Source organism: Lissotriton vulgaris, chromosome 1_1, assembly GCF_964263255.1.
Source record: "Lissotriton vulgaris chromosome 1_1, aLisVul1.2, whole genome shotgun sequence".
In the NCBI taxonomy this organism is placed as follows: Eukaryota; Metazoa; Chordata; class Amphibia; order Caudata; family Salamandridae; genus Lissotriton; species Lissotriton vulgaris.
In genome coordinates, this window is record NC_141685.1 from 95,612,055 (window position 1) to 95,635,185 (window position 23,131).

Here is a 23,131-nt window from a genome sequence, read left to right on the forward strand (position 1 = left end):
GACCCCAACCTCCTACAATGCATACTTCTCAACACCCGCTCGGTCCACAGACACGCCATTGACCTATGGAATCTACTAGACACCACCTCTCCAGACGTCGCCTTCCTAACGGAAACATGGATGAACGCTTCCTCCGCCCCAGACATCACCATCGCTATCCCTGATGACTATAAGATCACACGCAAGGACCGCACCGACCATACAGGAGGAGGAATCGCTATCGTCCATAAGAAATCCATCCGCATCTCAACCAGCTCTGACGCCAACCTCGCTAACTCCGAACACCTTCACTTCCAGATCCACATCGATCCCAAGACAACTCTCAGAGGCACCCTCCTCTAGAGACCACCAGGACCCCGCGCAAAATTCAGTGAAGACATCACGGACTTCATCACCCCACACGCGCTCCCCTCCAAAGACTACATCCTTCTGGGAGACCTCAACTTTCACCTTGAAAAGATCAACGACCGCAACACCGCCACCCTCTTAGACAACCTCGCCAACCCCAGACTTAAACAACTGGTCACTTCCCCCACCCACATCGCAGGTCACACACTCGACCCAATCTTCACCTCCAGCAATCATGTCTCCTTTAGCCACACGACGGATCTCCTCTGGACTGACCACAGCTGCGTTCACTTCACCTACAACAAGCCGAAACCCATCAACCACCTCCAACCAACTCTACAAAGAAACTGGAACAAAATCACCACGGACCAGATCTCCGCATCGCTCCTTCAAAACTCCCCAGCCCTCTCTTCTAACGCCAACGAAGCCGCCTCCAACCTCACCCTATGGTTATCCAACACCGCCGACACCTTAGCACCACTGAAAAAACGTCAAAACAAACCTGGCAGCAAGAAGGCCTCATGGTTCAACGATGATCTCAAGAAGTCCAAGAAACTATGCCGCTCCCTTGAAAAGGCCTGGAAAAAAGACCCATCCACCAGCACCAAGGACGCCTTCAAAAGCGCCACCCGCACTCACCACCAACTGATCCGAAAAGCCAAGAAAACAGCATTCAAGGATCGACTTGACAACAACGCCCACAACAGCAAGGAACTTTTCAACATCGTCAAGGAATTTTCCAACCCCTCGGCCAACTCCAACGACATCACCCCCTCTCAAACCCTCTGCGACTCCCTAGCCTCTTTTCTCCACAACAAGATTGCAGACATCCACAACAGCTTTGACAACCAACCCGGAAGCCAACCCGCCCTACCATCTGCTGACCATCTTCCCCCCGTAAACACCCTTAACGCCTGGAACCCAATCTCCACCGAGGACACCATCCGCCTGATGAACTCCATCCACTCTGGATCCCCCACAGACCCATGCCCTCACCACATCTTCAACAAAGCAGACTCCGTCATAGCACCGCACCTCCGAGACGTCATCAACTGCTCCTTCAACTCCGCCACCTTCCCAGAAGACTGGAAACACGCTGAACTCACCGCCCTTCTGAAAAAACCAACAGCAGACCCCAACGAACTCAAAAACTACCGCCCCATCTCGCTTCTTCCATTCCCGGCCAAAGTCATCGAGAAAGCCGTCAACAACCAGCTCGCCGCCTTCCTCGAAGACAACAAATCCCTCGACCCCTCACAATCTGGCTTCCGAGCAAAACACAGCACTGAGACCGCCCTCATCGCAGCAACAGACGACATTCGAACTCTACTGGACAATGGAGACACAGTCGCCCTCATCCTCCTCGACCTCTCTGCAGCATTCGACACAGTCTGCCACAGCACCCTTCTACAACGCCTCAATAACATCGGAATCCAAGGAAAAGCACTTGAATGGATCACCTCGTTCCTCACCGGAAGAACCCAGAGAGTCCGCCTTCCTCCATTCAAGTCCGAGGCCTCTGAAGTCATCTGCGGCGTACCACAAGGATCATCACTCAGTCCCACCCTCTTCAACGTATACATGAGCCCCCTCGCGGCCATCGCACGCCAACACAACCTCAACATCATCTCTTACGCTGATGACACTCAACTGATCCTTTCTCTCACCAAGGACCCCAGCACCGCCAAAACTAACCTACACGAAGGAATGAAAGAAGTCGCCGAATGGATGAAACAAAGCCGTCTGAAACTGAACTCAGACAAAACAGAAGTCCTCATCTTAGGTACATCCCCCTCTGCTTGGGACGACTCCTGGTGGCCGGAAGCCCTCGGAAAAGCACCCATCCCGACAGACCACGCACGGAACCTTGGCGTCATCCTAGACTCTTCACTTTCTATGAACAGACAAGTCAGCGCCGTATCCTCTTCCTGCTTTAACATTCTTCGCATGCTCAGAAAAACATTTCGCTGGATCCCCTCCGAAACAAGGAAAACAGTCACCCACGCTCTGGTCACGAGCCGACTGGACTACGGAAACACCCTCTACGCAGGTACCACCGCTAAACTCCAGAAGAAACTACAACGAATCCAAAACGCCTCAGCCAGGCTCATATTAGACGTCCCACGCAACGAACACATCTCTGGTCACCTTAAAGACCTCCACTAGCTACCCGTCAATAAAAGGATCACTTTCCGACTGCTTACCCACGCACACAAATCACTCTACGACATCGGACCAGATTGCCTCAACTCTCGACTGTCCTTCTACACCCCCTCCCGCCAACTTCGCTCTTCCAGCCAAGCCAAGCCTCTGTACCTCGCATCAACAAGTCCACCATGGGAGGCAGATCCTTTTCATACCTGGCTGCTACAACATGGAACTCACTCCCCGCTTACCTTCGCCTCACCCAGAACCACCTAGCGTTCAGAAAGCAGCTTAAAACATGGATATTTGACAAATAATCCTCCTCCCCTTCCTAAGCGCCTTGAAACCCTCCGGGTATGTAGTGCGCTATACAAATTTTATGACTTGACTTTATGACTTGACTTGACATTTACACTAGAGGAAAGAGACAGAAGTCTGGCATGTCAGATCAACTCGTTCCTATATCATATCTGATATCTGATGTTTGGGAACCATATTATCTAGAGGGAAAGGTCTCTTGGGCAGAGGCTATTCTATACTGACTGTGAGTGCGTGTATAAGCGTCTACGTGTCTGCATGAGATGCGAGGGGGCATGGGCCTTCCATGGTAACAGGAGCTATGAATTACTTGCACGGAGACAGTGAGGCCGGGCCCTTTGCTCTGCAGCTGGAAGGATGTTTACTTGAACTAGTAGGCAGGAATGTATTTTTGAGGAGCGGAGCAGATAATTCGAAGGTTGAATACAGTCTTGGCAGGCAACAGGCTGAGCTAAGCGCCGTTAGCCGCGCAGGGAGTAAGGCAGAGGTCACGGGTACAGAGGCAGACCCAGGCTGAGGCATTCAGAGTCAGAAGGCAGGAAAAGGCTCGATGGCAGAATTCAGGGCCTACTTCGCCAGAGCTGAAAAACGTGTAAAGTACACCACAAAAAGACGTTGGCAAGGCATACTTAGGAACGGAATATTCAACCCATTCAGGGTGGATCTGAAAGAGGACATGTTAACGTTGGACGCAAATGTATTTGCGTCTTCATAGCTGGCACAGGAGGGAAGTTACATGCACTTTAAGCTTGTACATGGAGACGGTGGGGTACACGTTAGGGAACATTTCTTGACCATAAAATTTATATTTCCTCAGTGGGGGTACCCTTTGAAAGAGTGGGGATTGACATTGTTGGACCAATGGACCCCCCAACAGCATCTGGGCACAGATTTATACTGGTGGTAGTTGTTATGTTCTTGGATGTGGCACGCCCCTGACGCCAGGAGCGTGCAGCGTTGAGTCATGTGACCTACTATAATAAAGAGAGGCCCGCACGCACGTACGCATTCAGACGCGCGCACGGAGAGCCACAAAGTTATTCCCAGAGTCCGCCTCAGTTATTTCTAGGGCCACGTGTTAGGCCAAGGTAGACCTAGATGCCCCGGAGTGTAGGCCCCAAGTTGCTACCCCTAAGGCAATCACTCCCTGATTACAGAGCACAACAATTGGCGACGAGGGTGGTTGCCGGATCCTCGCCCGGGGTGTGTGTGTGCCCGCTGTCCCGCGGGGCGGCTGTGAGCCCGTCCCTTGGCTCGTGGTGCTCGTGCCTCGCGGCGTCACACACCCCCACGAGGTGCACCTGGAGGGAAGACTTCGATCCCTGGAGAATCGCAGGTGAGCCGTGCTGCCCAGCGTCAGTCTGTAGTGCGCATCGGTACGATTGCCCAGAAGGCGCACTCTCTCCCCGGTGGCTTCACACCCAGCGCCGCACTGGGCCCCTTGGCACGTGCGTGAAGCGCGCTTCGGTCCGCCTGGCCCGACGATCGGGGCGGCGCCCTGCATCATCTCACGCATCTGGCGGACGCGGCGCCTGCCTGTCCCATTGCTGGCCTTGCTCACCAGTGGTAAGTGCGCCGGTCGCACGTGCCTTCCCGGGCTCCCGGTGGTATACTCCACGGCCACGGACCGGCCTACTCTCGGGTGCCGACGGCCCGGTGCTCAGCAGTAGCCCACGTCTGGCCCCTTCGCGCACCGGCTCCGGTGCTGCCCCGGCCCGTCGAAGGCCTGATCAAGCGCTCCCTGGGCGATGGCTACGATTCCGCCCATCGAACCGTTTGTGGTGGAGGGTGCGCCCTCGACTCTCGCCCCGAAATGGAAAGAGTGGGTGGACAGGCTCCTAGTATTCTTCGAGGCCACGAAAGTCCACAAGGAACAAAAGCTGGCCATGGTGCTCCACCTTGGTGGCAAGGACATCCATTCCATCGCTCGGACACTCACAAAGGCGACCCCCAAAACTCATCACACGTTGATAAACGCCCTAAATGCCCACTTCGAACCCATGGCCAATCAAGACTATGAACGTTTTGTGTTCCGACAAGCGCGTCAGCTGCCGGAAGAGTCATTAGACACCTACCACACCAGACTCAAAAAGCTGGCACTGACATGTGGTTTCCAAGATGTAACAGAAGAGATCCGAGGGCAAATCATACAGGGCTGCGCCTCTGCCAAACTGAGAGAAAGAATACTGGAAGAGTCTGGCAAGCCGATGGCCGATATCCTAACTTTCGGCCGCACGAAGGAACTTTCGCAGGCAAGGGCAGCGCACATGGAAGCCGCTCTGCAAGCTACGGTTAAAGTGGAACCTGTCAACAAGCTTCAAGTCCAAACACCACCCAAGTGGCACAAAAAGATGACACCCACACAGGGTGGGGCATCTGGACACTCATGCGGATACTGCGGAGGCCCGCGTCACCCGGCACCAGAATGTCCAGCACGGGGAAAACGCTGCTCAGGATGCGGCAAGATGAACCACTTCGAAAAAGTATGCCGATCGAAAAGATTTCGTAGGCCACGCCAAGCAGTACAGACTATAACGGAAGGAGAACAGAGCCACAGCGACATGGATGATGACGAGGAGGAAGAACGGTCGGTGCACAAAGTACACATGATCGGCACCGCCGCCCGTCGCACCAGAACACTGCCTCAATGTTCAATCCAGGTGGCGGACCAGGACATAATGGCGGTAGTGGACATGGGTGCGTCTATACACCTCATGAGCACCTCACTCTACAGAACCATGGCCACGCCTCCGGCCTTGAGCTCCACTCCCATCACCGTCTTTGCATACGGACAGGACACCCCCCTCAGGATTCGAGGGAAGTTCCGAGCGGCAGTCCGCCATGGGGACAAGACCATCAGAGCAAACATCTTTGTGTCGGAAGAAGGACAAGGCATGCTACTGAGCTGCAGGGCAGCCGACGACCTAGGCGTGGTAACATTCGCCTTCGGAGTCCACGAGGAATCAGTACAACAACTCCTCATAGAATTCCCGGACCTCTTCGAGGGCATTGGACGCTTCAAGGGCCGTGAGATACACCTACACGTTGACCCCACAGTACAGCCGGTGGCTCTGCGACACCGTCGCATTGCATTCCATCTTCGGCCGTTGGTGGAAGAGGAACTCCGCAAACTGGAAGCGGCTGGCATCATCGAAAATGTCTCAGGTCCCACCCCCTGGGTGTCGCCCATCGTAGTCACCCGAAAACCGAAACAGCCAGGGGCAGTCAGGATCTGCGTGGACAACCGCCTCCCCAATGCGGCCATAAAACGGGAGCGTCACATCACCCCCACCATTGATGACCTCATCGGAGAAATGGCTGGGGCCTGCTGGTTCTCAAAGCTAGACTTACGATCGGGATATCACCAGCTAGTGCTGGACAAGGAATCGCGAAACATAACCACCTTTTCCACCCACATTGGTCTTCGAAGGTACACCCGGCTCAGCTTCGGGATCTCCAGTGCAGCGGAGGTGTTCCAGAATGTCATTCAAGAACTGATCGCTGGAATACCCGGGGTGATAAATGTCAGCGACGACATAATGATACACGCCCGCACCATTACGGAACACAATCACCGACTAACACAAGTGTTTCGCAGGCTAAGAGACACAGGGCTTACGCTCCATAGAGAGAAGTGTGAATTCCTACGAACCAAGATAGGGTTCTTTGGATACGTCTTCTCGGCAGACGGTGTCAACCCAGACCCTGACAAAGTAAAGGACATCAAAGACGCACCACACCCCACGACAGTCACCGAGGTCCGGAGCTTCCTTGGCATGGTTAATTATTGCGGTAGGTTCATCAAAGATCTGGCCAATCTCACACTTCCCCTACGCGACCTCACCAAGGACTCCACCCCGTGGACCTGGGGACCGGAGCAGGAGAAGGCATTCCAAGACATCAAGGAATCCCTTTCCAGCAACACCACGCTTGCGTTTTTTTGACCCTCGAAACGCCACCCTCATAGCGGTAGATGCCGGGCCGGCAGGACTGGGAGCCGTCCTAATGCAAAAGCAGAGGGACGAAATGGACTGGACACCAGTTGCCTTTGCAAGTAGATCTCTCACAGACACAGAGCAGCTGTACTCCCAAATTGAGAAAGAAGCTATTGCCATCCATTGGGGGTGCCGGCACTTCCATCTGTATATCTACGGCAAGCCGTTCACAGTGGTGACTGACCATAAACCGCTAGTGGCCCTGTTCTCAGGAACCTCATCAAAGCCGCCGCCTCGCATCGAAAAATGGCTGCTCCAACTGCAGGAATATAACTGCAACATCGAATACCAGCCCGGAGCAAAGAACCCGGCGGATTATCTCTCTCGACATCCCAGGCCAGCCACCCCGGAAGAAATGGATGAGGCAGAAGAAACGGAGGCATATGTCAAATGGGTGGTTGCGCGGTCGTGCCCGCGTCCCCTCTCTATAGAGGCCATTGCGAAGGCCACGGCACAGGATGCCTGTCTCCAGAGAGCCAAAGAGATCCTCCGAACGGCGAACTGGCACAGAGCCAAGGATGGTTGGAAGGTGCTCACACCAGATGCTCAGAAAATCATGGAGAGCCTGCATCACGTCCGGGAAGAACTCAATGAGGACGAGGCAGGGTGCCTGCTGAGAGGGCATCGCCTAGTAATACCTACGGCTCTGACTGACCAGGTGATACAACTAGCACATGTGGGCCATCAGGGAATGGTTAAAACCAAGGCCCGGTTAAGAACAAAAGTGTGGTTTCCCCTAATGGACGACATGGTAGAGAAGGTGGTGAGGTTGTGTGCTGCTTGTCAAGTTACAGGAGATGCTCCTCGGGAAGCCCCGATCATAGTGGAACCCCGACCCCAACAACCATGGGAGAGGGTCAGTATGGACTTCGGCAGCCTCCCGGATGGAAGGCACACGTTGGTAATGATCGATGACCATTCTAAATATCCTGAAGTGGAGATAATAACAAGCACAAATGCTGAGAGCGTCATCCCAAAAATAGAGAAAATATGTTGCCACTCACGGGGCTATGCGTGAGCTCCGCACAGACAATGGGCCCCCGTTTCAAGGACAAGACCTGGCCATTTATCTGTCATCCCTCGGCACTCGACATCGACGCATCACCCCTCGCTGGCCTCAAGCCAACGGGGAGGCAGAACGATTTATGAGAACCCTGAACAAAGTCATTCGCATCGCCCATGACAAAGGCCAGTCAGTGGAGATGGCCATCTTCACCTTTCTCCGAAGCTACCGGCAAACCCCACACTCAACCACGGGGATAGCCCCAGCCCATCTCCTCATGGGGCGAGTGGTGACTGACTCCATCCCTCACCATCCACAGTGGTCACCGGAAGGGGTGAATGAAGATAGGATTGCGAAGAAAAGAAAGGCCACGTTTGCCAAAATCAGCCAGAAGAGAGGGGCGGTGATGACACGCTTCAACAGAGGCGATGTAGTGCTTCTTCGTAACAGGGTAACCAGTGGCAAGTTTAGGCTGAACTATGAAAAAGGACCGTGGCGAGTGATTGGCGTAAAAGGCACCCGCATCACAGTGATCCGGGGACGGGAGACAGTAACAAGAAACGTATCCCATTTCAAACACTTCCATCCGGAGCCGACAGCATCCTGTCCCCCACCGATTGCCAATGGAACTGAAACTGCAACTAATCTGCCACACCAGGAACTAACACCCAGCCACGAGGTCACCCAGAGTAGCAACTCGAGAGCAGTGAGTGAAGAGGCGGGTGATGGTGCTGGGGCCCTCGAGGACATGCCAGATCCGGATGAGGCCGACAGGGAGGCGCCAGGAACGGCCCCAGTCACAGAGACAGATATTCCGAGTCAGAGAGGGTTGCAACACAGGCTGAGAAGAAACCCCACACCCTCCTGTCGGCTACGCGACTATTTCACGTAAGACTGTTTCAAGAAAAATGATATGAGTGCAATGTCTGTAACCATGCTCCACCAGTTCGAAATCATATCTGGAAGCAGAATGTGTCTACGAAGGACCTTATAATAGACTGTTCGACAATATTGTTGCTGTTGTTGTTTTTCCTTGTTTTAGGAGGAATGTTATGTTCTTGGATGTGGCACGCCCCTGACGCCAGGAGCATGCAGCGTTGAGTCATGTGACCTACTATAATAAAGAGAGGCCCCGCACGCACGTACGCATTCAGACGCACGCACGGAGAGCCATGAAGTTATTCCCAGAGTCCGCCTCAGTTATTTCTAGGGCCATGTGTTAGGCCAAGGTAGACCTAGATGCCCCGGAGTGTAGGCCTCAAGTTGCTACCCCTAAGGCAATCACTCCCTGATTACAGAACACAACAGTAGTGGATCATGCCACCAGGTATCCAGAAGCTATTCCCCTTAGGACCACTACAGCTCCTGTTGTGGCCAAGGCCCTACTCTCAGTTTTTACTAGAGTGGGGTTTCCTAAGGAGGTTGACTCTGACAGAGGTGCAAACTTTATGTCAGGATACTTGACTGCAATGTGGAAGGAGTGTGGTGTCAATTACAAATTCACCACCCCCTATCACCCACAGTGCAATGGGCTTGTTGAGAGATTCAACAAGACCCTCAAAGGGATGATAAAAGGGTTACCTGAAAAGCTTAGGCGAAGATGGGACATCCTTTTACCCTGCCTTTTGTTTGCTTACAGAGAGGTCCCACAGAAGGGGGTTGGCCACAGCCCTTTTGAACTTCTATTTGGGCATCCTGTAAGAGGACCCCTGTGTCTTGTGAAGGAAGGATGGGAGAGACCTCTCAAAAGGCCTAAGCAAGACATAGTGGACTATGTACTTGGTCTCCGCTCCAGGATGGCAGAGTACATGGAAAAGGCATCTAAAAACCTTGAGGCTAGCCAAGAACTCCAAAAAGCTTGGCATGACCAAAAGGCTGTCCTGACTGTGTATCACCCAGGACAGAAGGTGTGGGTGTTGGAGCCAGTGGCCCCAACAGCTCTCCAAGACAAATGGTCTGGACCCTACACCATTCTTGAACAGAAGGTAGAGGTCACCTACCTGGTGGACCTTGAAACTCCCAGGAGCGCTCACAGAGTACTTCATGTGAACAGGCTCAAGGCATTTGTTGACAGGGAGGACATGGGCTTGCTCATGGCCATAGATGAGGGACAGGAGGAAGAGAGTGACCCTCTCCCAGACCTGCTCACTCAGAACCCTGATGATGGGTCAGTAGATGGTGTAGTCTTTTCTGACAGCCTCTCTGAGCATCAACAAGAGGATTGTAAACAGGTTCTTCAATCCTTCAGACAAATGTTCTCTCTGACACCCAGTCAGACAAACTGGTGCACCCATGAGGTGGACACTGGTGACAGTCTGCCTATAAAGAGTAAAATCTACAGGCAACCTGACCACGTCAGGGACTGCATAAAAACAGAAGTACAAAAGATGTTGGAATTGGGAGTCATTGAACCCTCAGAGAGCCCTTGGGCTAGTCCTGTAGTTCTAGTGCCTAAACCTCACACCCAAGATGGTAAGAGAGAGATGAGGTTTTGTGTAGACTACAGGGGTCTCAATGCTGTCACTAAGACAGATGCCCATCCAATACCAAGAGCAGATGAACTCATAGATAAGTTGGCTTCTGCCACATTCTTGAGTACATTTGACCTGACAGCTGGTTATTGGCAAATCAGGTTAGCTGAGGATGCAAAGGCCAAAACAGCATTTTCTACCCCAGGAGGTCATTACCAATTTGTGGTGATGCCCTTTGGTTTGAAAAATGCACCTGCCACTTTTCAAAGGTTGGTGAACCAAGTTCTCACTGGGTTGGATGACTTCTGTGCAGCATATCTAGATGATATTGCTGTCTTTAGCTCCACCTTGGAGGATCACCTGATCCACCTGAGGAAAGTTTTAGAGGCCCTGCAAAAGGCAGGCCTCACTATCAAGGCCACCAAGTGCCAGATAGGGCAGAGTCAAGTTGTATACTTGGGCCACCTTGTAGGTGGAGGCCAAGTTCAACCCTTGGAGAGCAAGATACAGGCCATAAAGGACTGGGCTCCTCCAACCACCCAGACACAGGTCAGAGCTTTCTTGGGCCTGTCTGGTTACTACAGAAATTATGGAACCATTGTGACTCCACTTAATGACCTGACAAGTAAGAAAATGCCAAAGAAAGTTCAGTGGACAGTTAGCTGTCAAAAGGCATTCGATGACCTAAAGCAGGCCATGTGCACTGCACCTATTCTCAAGAGTCCAGACTACTCCAAGCCATTCATTGTCCAAACAGATGCTTCTGAGTTGGGTGTGGGGGCTGTTCTTTCTCAACTGAATATTGATGGTCATGACCAGCCCATTGCTTTTATAAGTAGAAGGCTGACCCCTAGAGAGAAACGTTGGTCAGCTATAGAGAGGGAGGCTGTGGTTTGGGCCCTGAAGAAGTTGAGGCCATACGTGTTTGGCACTCACTTCAAGATTCAGACCGACCATAAGCCCCTCTTATGGCTAAATCAAATGAATATTTAGGTGAAAATAGAAAATTACATTCACTACTCAGCAAATCTTGATCTTTATCTATACACGCCTAGAGTTGGAACGGAAGTACTGAACTAGAACAAAGCAACATCAGCAGCCTTTCTATCCGGAATTCAAGCAGAGAAAGAGGCACCTTAAGACATGCTACACGGAGCTAATATGAGCGGGCGATACCTAGAGACGGTAGGCTCGAAAGCCCAGAATATAAAATACCCACCTAATTTATCCAAAAATGCAGCTAAAAAGTTCAAGCACGACACACTGAGAAAAAACCAGGACATACTATTTACGGACCTATATTTCAATATAACCACAGGCACGTCAATGAATGACCTCATATTCTACACAAATCAAACAACCAAATGGTGCAATGCCTTCTCACGGATGCTTATCATAAAAGCGACTATAAACATCCCTCATGGCACAAAAATGATGACCTCACCATCAAAAAGATGCAGAGCAGAACTAAATATCACCATATATAAATCTGGAATTGTGCTGATACAAGCAGCAAATCGAGAACTGGAGAAATTTGCCAAGATTTTCCAAACAATAAAAGATTCACTAGAAGACCCAAGACACCAACTACACCAGACCTCACCAGGAGACACTCCCGACACCAAAGTTATCACCAGAGGTGCCATTAGAAACAGAGGACACCAGGCCCAAAGCTCTAAACCGGAAGATAGACTTGAAATGTTAATGCCCGAACCTGAGAACGCGACAGAAAGAACAGAGAGATCTACCAGTCAGGCAAACAAGGAACAAGACCGGCTCCAAAGAGAAGAGGCGTTCCCGCCTACAAACGAAGAGACCTCCCATGTAGAGCGTACATCGGCTTCGAGAGTAACACTTTATGACAACCAGGAATTGGACGAGGGAGAAGACATCAACCCTCCTATACCTCCCGCGAGTACAATACCAGCGTCATGCAGACTCTCACTCACAAACGCACTCACAGCAACACAGAACTTAGCTAGCACTGACGTCATCTCCAATAGAAACGGAACGGACAATCAAACATGGGTTACAAAGGAAAAGGATGCGGAACCAAGAACAGATCCAAAACGAAGAAGAGCAGTATACAAATCCCGGATAAACAGATCAGTCGTCCCTAAGAAATCACGTCAAAACATGAAGGATATTAATGAGATTCAGAAACTAGTGAGCGAGATGGCACAAGTCGCTATAAATACCCTACAGGCGATTGTAAAAATCGAGGAGATGACGACGAGCATTCACTCTAAGGTCACGCACATCCAAAACCTCGTACACTCCTCACAAAGAAAGAGCAACGAGACGGCCAGGCAGTTAAAAAATAGAGACAACCGACCGGATAGGACAAAACCATTATCAAAGGAGGAAACTCTGGCCTTAATCCGATCATATGAAATACCGGACCGCGAGGGAGAGGAAAGAATCAAAACGGTACCACTAGACTCGAACAGAACATCGAGAAAGAATGATAGAACATCCGAACCCTTACAATTTACAGCACGTACAACTTACAACAAAAGAAGCCAAGATTGGAATTTGTAGTAACAAAGAAAAACCTCTGACATGTCTACTACTCAACTGTCGGTCGGCAACCAAACATGCATCGGACATAGCGGACCTCATCATCAACAATGACATTGATCTGGCAGTCCTTACTGAAACATGGCTCACGGAATCCTCATCGCCAACCATGGATCTCTTAGTACCACCCCAATATAACATTGTGAGACTTGATAGACTCAGAAAGCTAGGGGGAGGTATAGCCTGCATTCACAGATCAGTTATAGAGGTCAAACAAATCCAAGCTGACCCTCTAGAATCCTGCGAATATCTAGGTCTTAATATAAGAGCAACTAACAACCAAAGATGCAACCTGCATACATTTTACCACCCACCAAGAGACAGCGCAAAGTTTACAGAGGAGCTAATGGAGATCATAACGGCCAACTCTAACAACGGCGTCAATAACATATTTCTTGGCGATTTCAATTTACATTGGGATGACTGCAACGACAAACTGGTCAACTCGCTTAAAGATTTCCTCGATGAAATGAACCTCACCCAAGTGTGCACACAACCCACTCACTCTAAAGGAGCGACGTTAGACTGGATTATTTCACGAAACAAAGATACAACAATCCTCTCCATAACGCCATGTGACTGGTCTGATCACCATGCCATAACATTTGCGATACCCATAATGGAAAAAGGCAGGACCAGGCAACCCTTCAAGTCCAAAAAATGGATTCGAGACACAAGAGGAGCAAACTTGGAGCTACTGGTTGAAAGCTGTGAAAGAGACCTGAAACATCCTAACAACCTGCAGAATGTCAACGAGCTGACCGACTGTAGGAGAGTAGGGTCTGCAATCCTATGATCACCCAGATTTTTTGCTTTTGTTTCACTGGTTTACGACTTTCTCTGGCTGTGGGCCTGCCAATCAGACCCACAGCCCGGCTGTTCTCTTTCTAAATTACGAGATGTACCCTAGGTGCATTTACCAATTGGTACTGGGCCACCTTATCAGACCCTGTAACTCAGGGCATAGGTGTACCCAGGGCCACCAGGGGCTGCAGCATGTATTATGCCACCCCTGGCTGGCCTCCTAAATTTGACACAACTGGCTGCATGACAGCTGGGGCGAAGTCGTGTAATCACCCTTTGCTTTAGGTATAGTAGTTCTATATCTAACCATACAATGGACCCCCGAGTTCCTATCAGTCACTCCTATGGCAGGCCTTGACAATCCTGAAGGCAGAGTGCATGGGCTCGTGTGAACTGTGTTCTGGCCCGAGCCGAGCCGGTTGCAGCTTGCGGAGAAAAGACCCAATGGCTGTTCCATGATAACGCGTACCACATCGGTAACTTCGGTGTTGCGTTATCAAGACATGTCGAGTAAGGTGTCATACGAATCGGGGTGCTGCCCTCTCACCAACCCTGGCGACGAGGTTAGCATCCCGCCCTTCTAGAGGGACACGACATGTACGTAACTGTGAACCCCGGTTAAAGTTAACGAAAGCCTCAGCTCCACAAAATGGATGCTGCCACCACAGACACGAGTCTGACCTCCTGCTGCTGGGAGTCCTTCCAGCGAGGAGCGCTTGGACAAAGGGTTTCCTGTCGAGGGCGGTGTTCGCACCGTCCCAGACAGGGTTTGTGTATTCTGGGTAGGTAGGGCTTTTGCGAGAAGGTGACTGCGGAGTGGCACCCCGGTGCTCACTACGCATCTGCCGGTTAGAACCAGTTCCAGGGGCGACAGCCCTGGCCTGGGGAAAGTCCGGCAGGGGAGAGGGGTGTAACTACCCCCCTTCCTGGTCCCACCCTTAGGGCAGGACCTAGTCATGTACCCACCCCTTTCTTTAGGATAAAGGCCGGAGCGGGGACCCTTCCAAATTAGATCATCTTTGAATCAAGAATACTTTCTACGAAAGGACTTCAAGACTCTTCTCAAGATTTCTCCCTTGTGGCTAAGGAGTAGTCACCCTGCATCAGCGGGCACCATCTAAGAACTCTGCGGTTTGCTGTAAGTCCTTCCTCCAGGAATCCGACGGCTCAGCTCGACGAGAACCGGCTTCCCTGGCACCTCTGACCTCTACCCACGTCATCAGCTCAGCTGTGATCTGTGGGTGCGACGAGACCTCGAGGGACCGGCCATCATCAGAACCTGCACGCTCTTAAAACCAGCACGACCATCGAGGTAACTCTCTGGTGAGTGCTCTGGGGTCCGAGAAGCCCCGACCCTGAGCCGCTCTAGCACCGAAGTGCAGTCTCCCAGCATCTCCACGATCTGCGTGGGGCCCTTCTGCTCGCTGCTCAGCACGTTGTCTGGTCACTAGCCGCTGGCTTGTGTCCTTCTGTGACGACATCCGAGAATCATCACTGCAGGTCTGGTTGCTCCAGACTGGCCCTTGCTTCCATCTTTTCGAGAAGCACCCCGGACCCTCCTGGTCCACCCAAGACGCCGACAGCGTCATCCTTCGTGGGACAGCTCGCACCTCCACCGTGGTCGCCGACAACGCCTCCTGGTCCGTGAGACTGCAGAGCCTAGCGTCGCCCACTCACCTAGTCGAGGTGACGGCCAACCGGTGCCTTCCTGGTACCCTCTGACTACTGGCTAGTAGTACGAACTTGGTCCCCTCTGCTTTCAGGTTTCATCAATCTCTGATCCAGGCTTGGATCTCTACGAACTATTCATCACTGGTCGCCGGCCAGCAACTCCTTTTCTTCCGGCTCCTGGCTCGTCAGCGAAGACCCCGACGCCTGTAAGACTTGTGCAGCCGCAGCCCTCGTGGCTAGGTAACTCGGCATTTCGGTGCCTGCATAGCCTCCTTACTCTAGGGTCCCGAGTCCCTCGCTTCCGACTTGCCTTAACCTTTCCGTGTCTTCGGACACTTGTTTAAACGTGCACTTAAAGTATTTGCTAAGGAGATTTGGTTTGTGCTTAGTACCCTGTCCTCATAAAGAGTACAGGGCTGTTGTGATTCTTAATAAATATACTGTTTATTTTCATAACACTTGTGTGGTGTCCTTTCACTGAGTGTTCAAGGGGTACATGTGTGGTAAACAGCTAGCTTAACGCGCCCTCTCGAGTCTTTAGCCTTAGACTGCTCGTATCCACGCTACTAGGATAGCTGGTCTATAGGTTGACTTACAACCAAACACCATAAGGGTCGTTGGAACGATACATAGTGGTCGCTAGAATAGCGAACGTTGCATATCGGGCCAACTTCTCACACCGACCACTACATAACAACGGTCGAAAATATTGTCAATAACACCATGCCATTAAAACTGAAAAGAATCTCGGAGAAGACAAAAAATCCTTGGTTTAATGAAGCTTTAAATGAAGAAAGGCGCAAACTGAGAATGGCCGAAAGAAAATGGAGACAACACCCTTCATCCCCTGAGTTGAAAGCCCTCAGAAAAATTAGAAACCAATATAATAAAAAGATCATCAATTCAAAACAAGAATTTATAAGACCAGAACTGGATAATGCCAAAAACAGGCCACGAAAACTCTTTGAAATCCTAAAGCAACAATCAAACAAACTAGCCAAATCCGTCCATGAGAACTCAAAAACACCCCTAAATTGTGAAGAATTTTCCACATTTTTCACGGAGAAGGCGAAATCGCTTGAAATAGAACTCAAAAACGCCGCGGCGAACCTTCCCACCGAACCAAGGCCCATGAGCAATACCGTCACTACAACGGAGAGTACCAAGGCAAAAAATGAGGCAAATTGGGATACGTTCGAACTATATGACCAGCACAATATCGCCAAAACTCTTTCTGAAATCAAACCACTACCAAGACCCCCTTCCCGCAAAATGTTTAAAAGAAATCAATCAAGTCTTGGTTCCAATATGGACCGAAATTATAAATGCTTCACTTTCACAAGGGATCCTCCCTGACTGCCTAAAAACAGGTCAAGTTGCTCCCATAATCAAAAAACCCTCAGTAGAGACATCAGACCCAAACAACTTTCGCCCAGTGACCAACATCCCGGTTCTGGCCAAGCTAATTGAGAAATGCGTACAGAACCAACTGAGCCAACACATCACCAAGTTCTCATTGCTTGATGAATGCCAATCAGGATTCAGGGCAGGGCATAGCACGGAAACAGCGATCCTCCATATAGTTGACGATGCACTACAGGCCCTTGACCAAAATCAAGCATGCTTACTGATTCTCCTTGATCTGTCTTCGGCTTTTGACACGGTAAATCACGAAGCATTACTGACTAGGCTGCGAGACAGGATGGGACTGTCAGGAACTGTGCTGAAATGGTTTGAGTCTTTTCTACAGAACAGGACGCAGCGATTCCTGGTCAACGAGTCAATCTCTCTCCCATCCCCTATTTCAATAGGAGTCCCTCAAGGATCGACGTTATCCCCAGATCTGTTTAACCTATACGTCGAACCGCTTACAGAAATTCTTCAAAAATCACAGATATCCTATCACATGTATGCAGACGACACGCAAATATACTTGAAGATCGCATCCCTAAAAGACATTGAACTAATGAACAAGTCATTAACAACGGCGCTACAATGGTTAACTACCAATCAGCTGAAGCTAAATGCTCACAAAACAGAGTTCCTACTAATCTCACCAGCTAGGAGCCATACGTTAATAAAGGAATGGACGAAAGTCATGACTGCGCTAAACTGCACCCCAACGCTAATCAAGTCAGCGAAATCGCTAGGAATCAAATTAGACGAGAATCTGGACATGAAAGCCCACATTAACTCAATGGCCAAAAATGCCCGATTCCACCTGAATTACTTAAGAAAATTGAAACCATTCATCTCAGAGGCGGATCTCAAATTGGCAATCCAATCCTTAGTTATCTCGAGGATTGAATATGGCTGCACCACCATAGCTGGTTTACCAAAAACGTCCACAGCGCCACTGAAAGCATGCCTTAACGCTGCGGCAAGAATTATCACCGGATCTAGGAAATACGATCATATATCACCACATTTGAAAGCTTTAAACTGGCTACCTTTTGAAGCCAGAATCCAAATGAAGTTAGCATGTATCACCCATAAAGCGCTACACCACAACACCCCAAGATACCTAGCGAAGAAAATTCAGCTGTCGGGGGGTTACAGACCAGCTAGGAGTGCTGAGGAGATGCTGTTACGGCCAGCCTTTTTCCGTAAGAAAAAAACCTATGACAGAGCGTTCTCAGGAGCTGCCCCCAGAATCTGGAACTCACTCCCTCCTAACATTAGGAAGATCCAGAATGTGGCAACATTCAAACGAGAAATGAAGAGCTTTCTGATGAAGAAATACTCTACTTAGAGTAGAACATTCATGAACTTATAACGACCTACCTCATACCTGCTACTTAAATTGCGTATGATTGAAGCTTAGCCGCAACTGACTACTTAACGCTAACTACACATGTGTTTTTGAATATATATCACCTACCTCATATATGTTGTTCGTATAACTGTTGATATATTTGTTTAATTTTCTAAGTCTTCTATGTTAAGCGCTCTGATACCCACGGGTCTTGTTCGCGCTATACAAAACTTTATAATAAATAAATAAATAAATAATAAATAAATAAGGGTGAAAATCCCAAACTTCTTAGGTGGTCCATTTCCCTACAGGGGATGGACTTTACAGTGGAGCACCGCCCAGGGACTGACCATGGTAATGCAGATGGTCTCTCCCGGTACTTCCACTTAGAACAAGAGGACTCACCTGGTCAACGTTAGTTTAATGTCCCTAAGTTTGGGGGGGTTATTTAGGAGAGTGGGGTCTGCAATCCTATGGTCACCCCCGATTTTTGCTTTTTGATTCACTGGTTTACGACTTTCCCTGGCTGTGGGCCTGCTAATCAGACCCACAGCCTAGCTGTTCTCTATCTAAATTGACAAGCATGTACCTTAGGTGCATTTACCAATTGGTACTGGGCCACCTTATCAGTCCCTGTACAGTATACCTTAGGTATCCAGGGCATAGGTGTTCCCAGGGCCTACCAGGGGCTGCAGCATGTATTATGCCACCCCTGGCTGGCCATCCAAATCTGACACAACTAGCTGCACGACAGCTGGGGCAAGGTCGTGTAATCACCCTTTGCTTTAGATAGAGTATTCCTATATCTAACCCTAAATATGGACACATATATTCCTATCAGTCACTCCTATGGCAGGCCTTATCAATCCTGAAGGCAGAGTGCTTGGAATTATGTGAGATGGTGGTCTGGCATGAGCTGAGCCCGTTTGCAGCTTGCGGAACCAAGTCCTAATAGCTGTTCCATGATAACACTATACCATATACTCTTAAGTGCATTATGAACCTCGCGGTCAAATGCTAACTTTGGCATAGCATTATCAAAACATGTCGAGTAAGGTGTCATACGAATTGGAATACTAACCCCTCGCCAATTCTGGCGACGGGGTTAGCATTCCACCCTTCTAGAGGGACACGACATGTATGTAACTGTGAACCCCGGATAAAGTTAACTCGAGCCTCAGCATCACAAAATGGATGCTGCCACCACAGACACAAGTCTGACCTCCTGCTGCTGGTAGTCCTTCCAGCGAGGGCGGCTTGGACAAAGGGTTTCCTGCCATGGGAGGTGCTAGCACCACCCCAGACAGGATTTTGTGTATTAGGTAGGACAGGGCTCAATGGAATGAGACATGCCCGGGGCACACAAGGTGCCCTGTGCATACACCGGTCAGAACCAGTTCCTGGGGCACTCCAGCCCCAGAGCCGGCGCAAGACCGAACAAAGGAAAGGGGGTGTAACCACCCTCCTTCCTGGTCCCACCCAGAGGAGGGACCTAGTCGTAGTGCAGCCCCTTTAGCCGGATAAAGGTAGGAGCTGGTCCCATTCCAAATCAGATTACTCTTGACAACTTCCACGAAGAACTCTTGACCTTCGACGTTCTGCTCCAGAAGACTGAAGAAATCTCCCTTGTGGGCAAGGAGTGTCCACCCTGCACAAGCAGGCACCATCAGCGTCCAGTGGCTTCCCTTTGTCGTCTTCCTGCAAGGATCCAGACTTCAGAGCCCGACGAGACCCGGACTCCCAGACCTCTCCGACCTCTACCCACATCTCCAGCAGAGCTGAGACCCGTGGGTGCGACGAGACACGTGGGACCGGCCATCTTGGAAGAAGCAGCACCTCGCTCCAGCACGACTTCAGAGGCATCCTCATCCAAGTGCTTTGGGGACTGAGAAGCCCCGACCCGAGCAGCTCCTGCATCGAAGATCAGCCCTCCAGCATCCACGAGATCTGCGTGGGGCCCTTCTGCCTGTTTGCTGCTCGACGCGTTGTCTGGTCACTTGCCGGCTGGCTTGTGACCTCCTAGACGATGAACTCCGACAACTTTGCTGCTGGTCTGGTTGCTCCAGACTGGCCCTTGCTCCCTTCCAAAAGAGGAGCACCCCGGACCCTCCTGGTCCACTCCAGACGCCGTTTCCACTCACCGCCTGGGTTGCCTTTGCCAAGGCCTGTTGAACCCGAATCCGGAGACGACACCGCCGACAGCGAGAGCCTGCGTAGGACAGCTCGTGCCTCCATCCTGGTTGTCGAAGACACCACCTGGTCCACTTTGCTGCAGAGACAAGCGTCCACCTTCACCTGATCGCGACGACGACATCTGGTTCCACTCCTGGTTCCACTCCAGTCACTGGCTAGTGACTTTGAACATTGTCCCCTCTGCTTTCAGGTTCCTCTCTTCACCAATCCACCCTTGGATTGCAATGGACATCTTCCTCCTGACCGCCTGCAGCATCTTTTCCTCCAGGCTCCATAGACTTCAACGCCGGAACCCGACACAACTTGGCACCTATGCACCCGCAGCCTGTGGGTGAGGTAACACGAGCATTTCGGTGCTCAGGGGTAGCTTCACTATCCTGGTGTCCAGTTCCATTGTTGTTTCAGTCCTACCTAGTCAGGGACGTCCGTACTCACCTTTTTCTTAAACTGTACTGTCCATAGACGATTGTACGCATCTCGCGTGTGAGTTCACACTCTGCACACGCGTTCTGTGGGCCTCTTATTACTTATCTCCAGTTAGTATAGTGTGGTCCCAGCGATCCTACAGCCTCTGGACAGCTCCATTCCTTTGATTGAATTTCGCATTCCATTTAATTAGTATATGGTTTGTTGCGCCCCTCAGGCGTTCTTGTAAATACTGTGCGAACTCGTATTTCCTTTCAAGTATTGTCATGTGCTTAGCCCTCTGACCTCATAAAGAGTTCAGAGGTGTATGTTAGTTAATAAATATCTGTTTATTTTCATAACAACCTGTGTGGTGTTCTTTCACTTGGTATTCAAGGGCTTATATGTGGTAAAACAGCTGGCTTCACATGCCATTCAGAGTTTAGCCTAAAGACTGCTTTTGTCCACGCTACTAGGATAGCTGGTCTATAAGGTTGACTTACAACCAATCACCATAAGGGATGTTTGGACTGACACAAGGTGATCACTAGAACTAGTGAGCATCATATATCAGGCCAACTTCTCACATTGGTGTGCAGCGGTTGGGATTTGAGCTTGCTGTTGTTTTTACCAAATACAATCTTGAGCTATCATTTGAAAGATCACATAAGGTACCATAGGTACATATAACAAAGCTTAGAAATACTCTGAGTTCTACTGAACCAGCTGTTGTAGTAGAAAGGGAGTAGCACACCCTGACTACAACTCTTAGCAAGGGATCAGTAGGTAAACCCATAGTGTAGGTAGGTGCATCACTTACACCTCACTAGAAGCATGTCTACCCATGGAGAGTCTTCAGAGACTCCCCTTGAGATTGTTGACCCTCCACAGGTCACTTCCAGATATGCAGCCCTTAGCTTCCAGGAGATGAGAGAATTGTGTACCTCCAGGGAACTAAAACAGGGTTCTAACCCTACCACTCCTTTTCTGATAGGTCTCTTAGAGACTTATGATGCCAGAAGGGCTTCTAACACAGGCCCCTCTAATGCAGATGGGAGCATGCCCCCCTTAGAGGGAACCCTTGGTGACCCTGACCTTAACCTCCATGAAGCAGAAGGTGGAGAGGAGGAAGAGGAAGAGGAGTTATCAGGGGATGAGGCAGACAAAGGTCCAGTAGTAGTCAGTAGGCTCACTAGGACCAACTTAAGCAGGCATGAGAATGGAACTGGGGGACCCCCAGGCCCACTCTCAGGCAGGCTTAACATTGGGAATGGACGAGTTAGGTCTCTCTCCAGAGGCTCTAACAGATCTATTCGTACCCATGACTCTCAGGCATCTTCTCACAGAGGGATGGCATCCCCTCAGAGAAGGGAGCATGAAGCCAAGATGAGGGAAGTCAATCTGAGGATTGAGAGGGAAGAACTTGCCCTTGCCAAAGAAAGACTTGCCTTTGCCAGAGAGCAGAAATTGTGTGGGTCAGAACCCACTGGTGGCAGCATTATCCCTAAAGATAAAGACAGGAGTTTTGATACTAGACACCTGAGTAAAATAGTGCCCCCCTTTAAACAAGGGGATGACATCCACAAATGGATGACTGCTTTGGAGAGGGCCTGCACTGTCCAGTGCATCCCCCCAAGTCAGTGGGCAGCTATACTGTGGCTCTCCTTTGAAGGTAAAGGTAGAGATAAGCTCCTCACTACTAGAGCTGAGGATATTAACAATTACCAAGTCCTGAAGAATGCACTGATTGATGGGTTTGGCCTAACAACTGAGCAGTACTGGTTGCTGTTCAGAGACACCCAGAAAATTCAGTCTCAGGATTGAACTGACTTTGTTGATTGTGCCACTAAGGCTTTTGAAGGCTGGTTACTGGGAAGTAAAGTTACTGATTATACAGGATTGTATAACCTAATTATGAGAGAACAAATCTTAAGTAATTGTCAAAATCAGTTGTTGCATCAGCACCTTATTGACTCAGATCTGACCTCTCCCCAAGAATTGGGAAAGAAGGCAGACAGATGGGTCAGGACAAGGGTCAAGCAGCAGAACCAGAACCAGGGTGGTGGCCAGAAGAAAGCAGACCAGAAGGGTAATGAGAATAAGCAAAATGACCAGAAGTCTTCAACAGGGCCCCAACAATCTAAGGAGGGTGGGTCCCAGAATTCCCAAAAGAAGAAGAACAATGGTCAGAAGAAACCATGGTGCCAATACTGTAAAGGTAATACTCACTGGTTTAGTGAGTGCACCAAGAAAGGCCCAACTCCTGCCACTACTGCCCCTAAGGCACCTGCAACCCCTAGTTCAGTTAGTAGTGGTAGTGCTCCCCCTAAGGCTATAGTGGGGTTGACATTGGTATCTGAGGCAGGCTATTACTTAGTCAGAGTACCTACCCAGGCTGTTCTTGTCTGTACTGGGGACATGGATTTGACCCCTACAAAAAGTC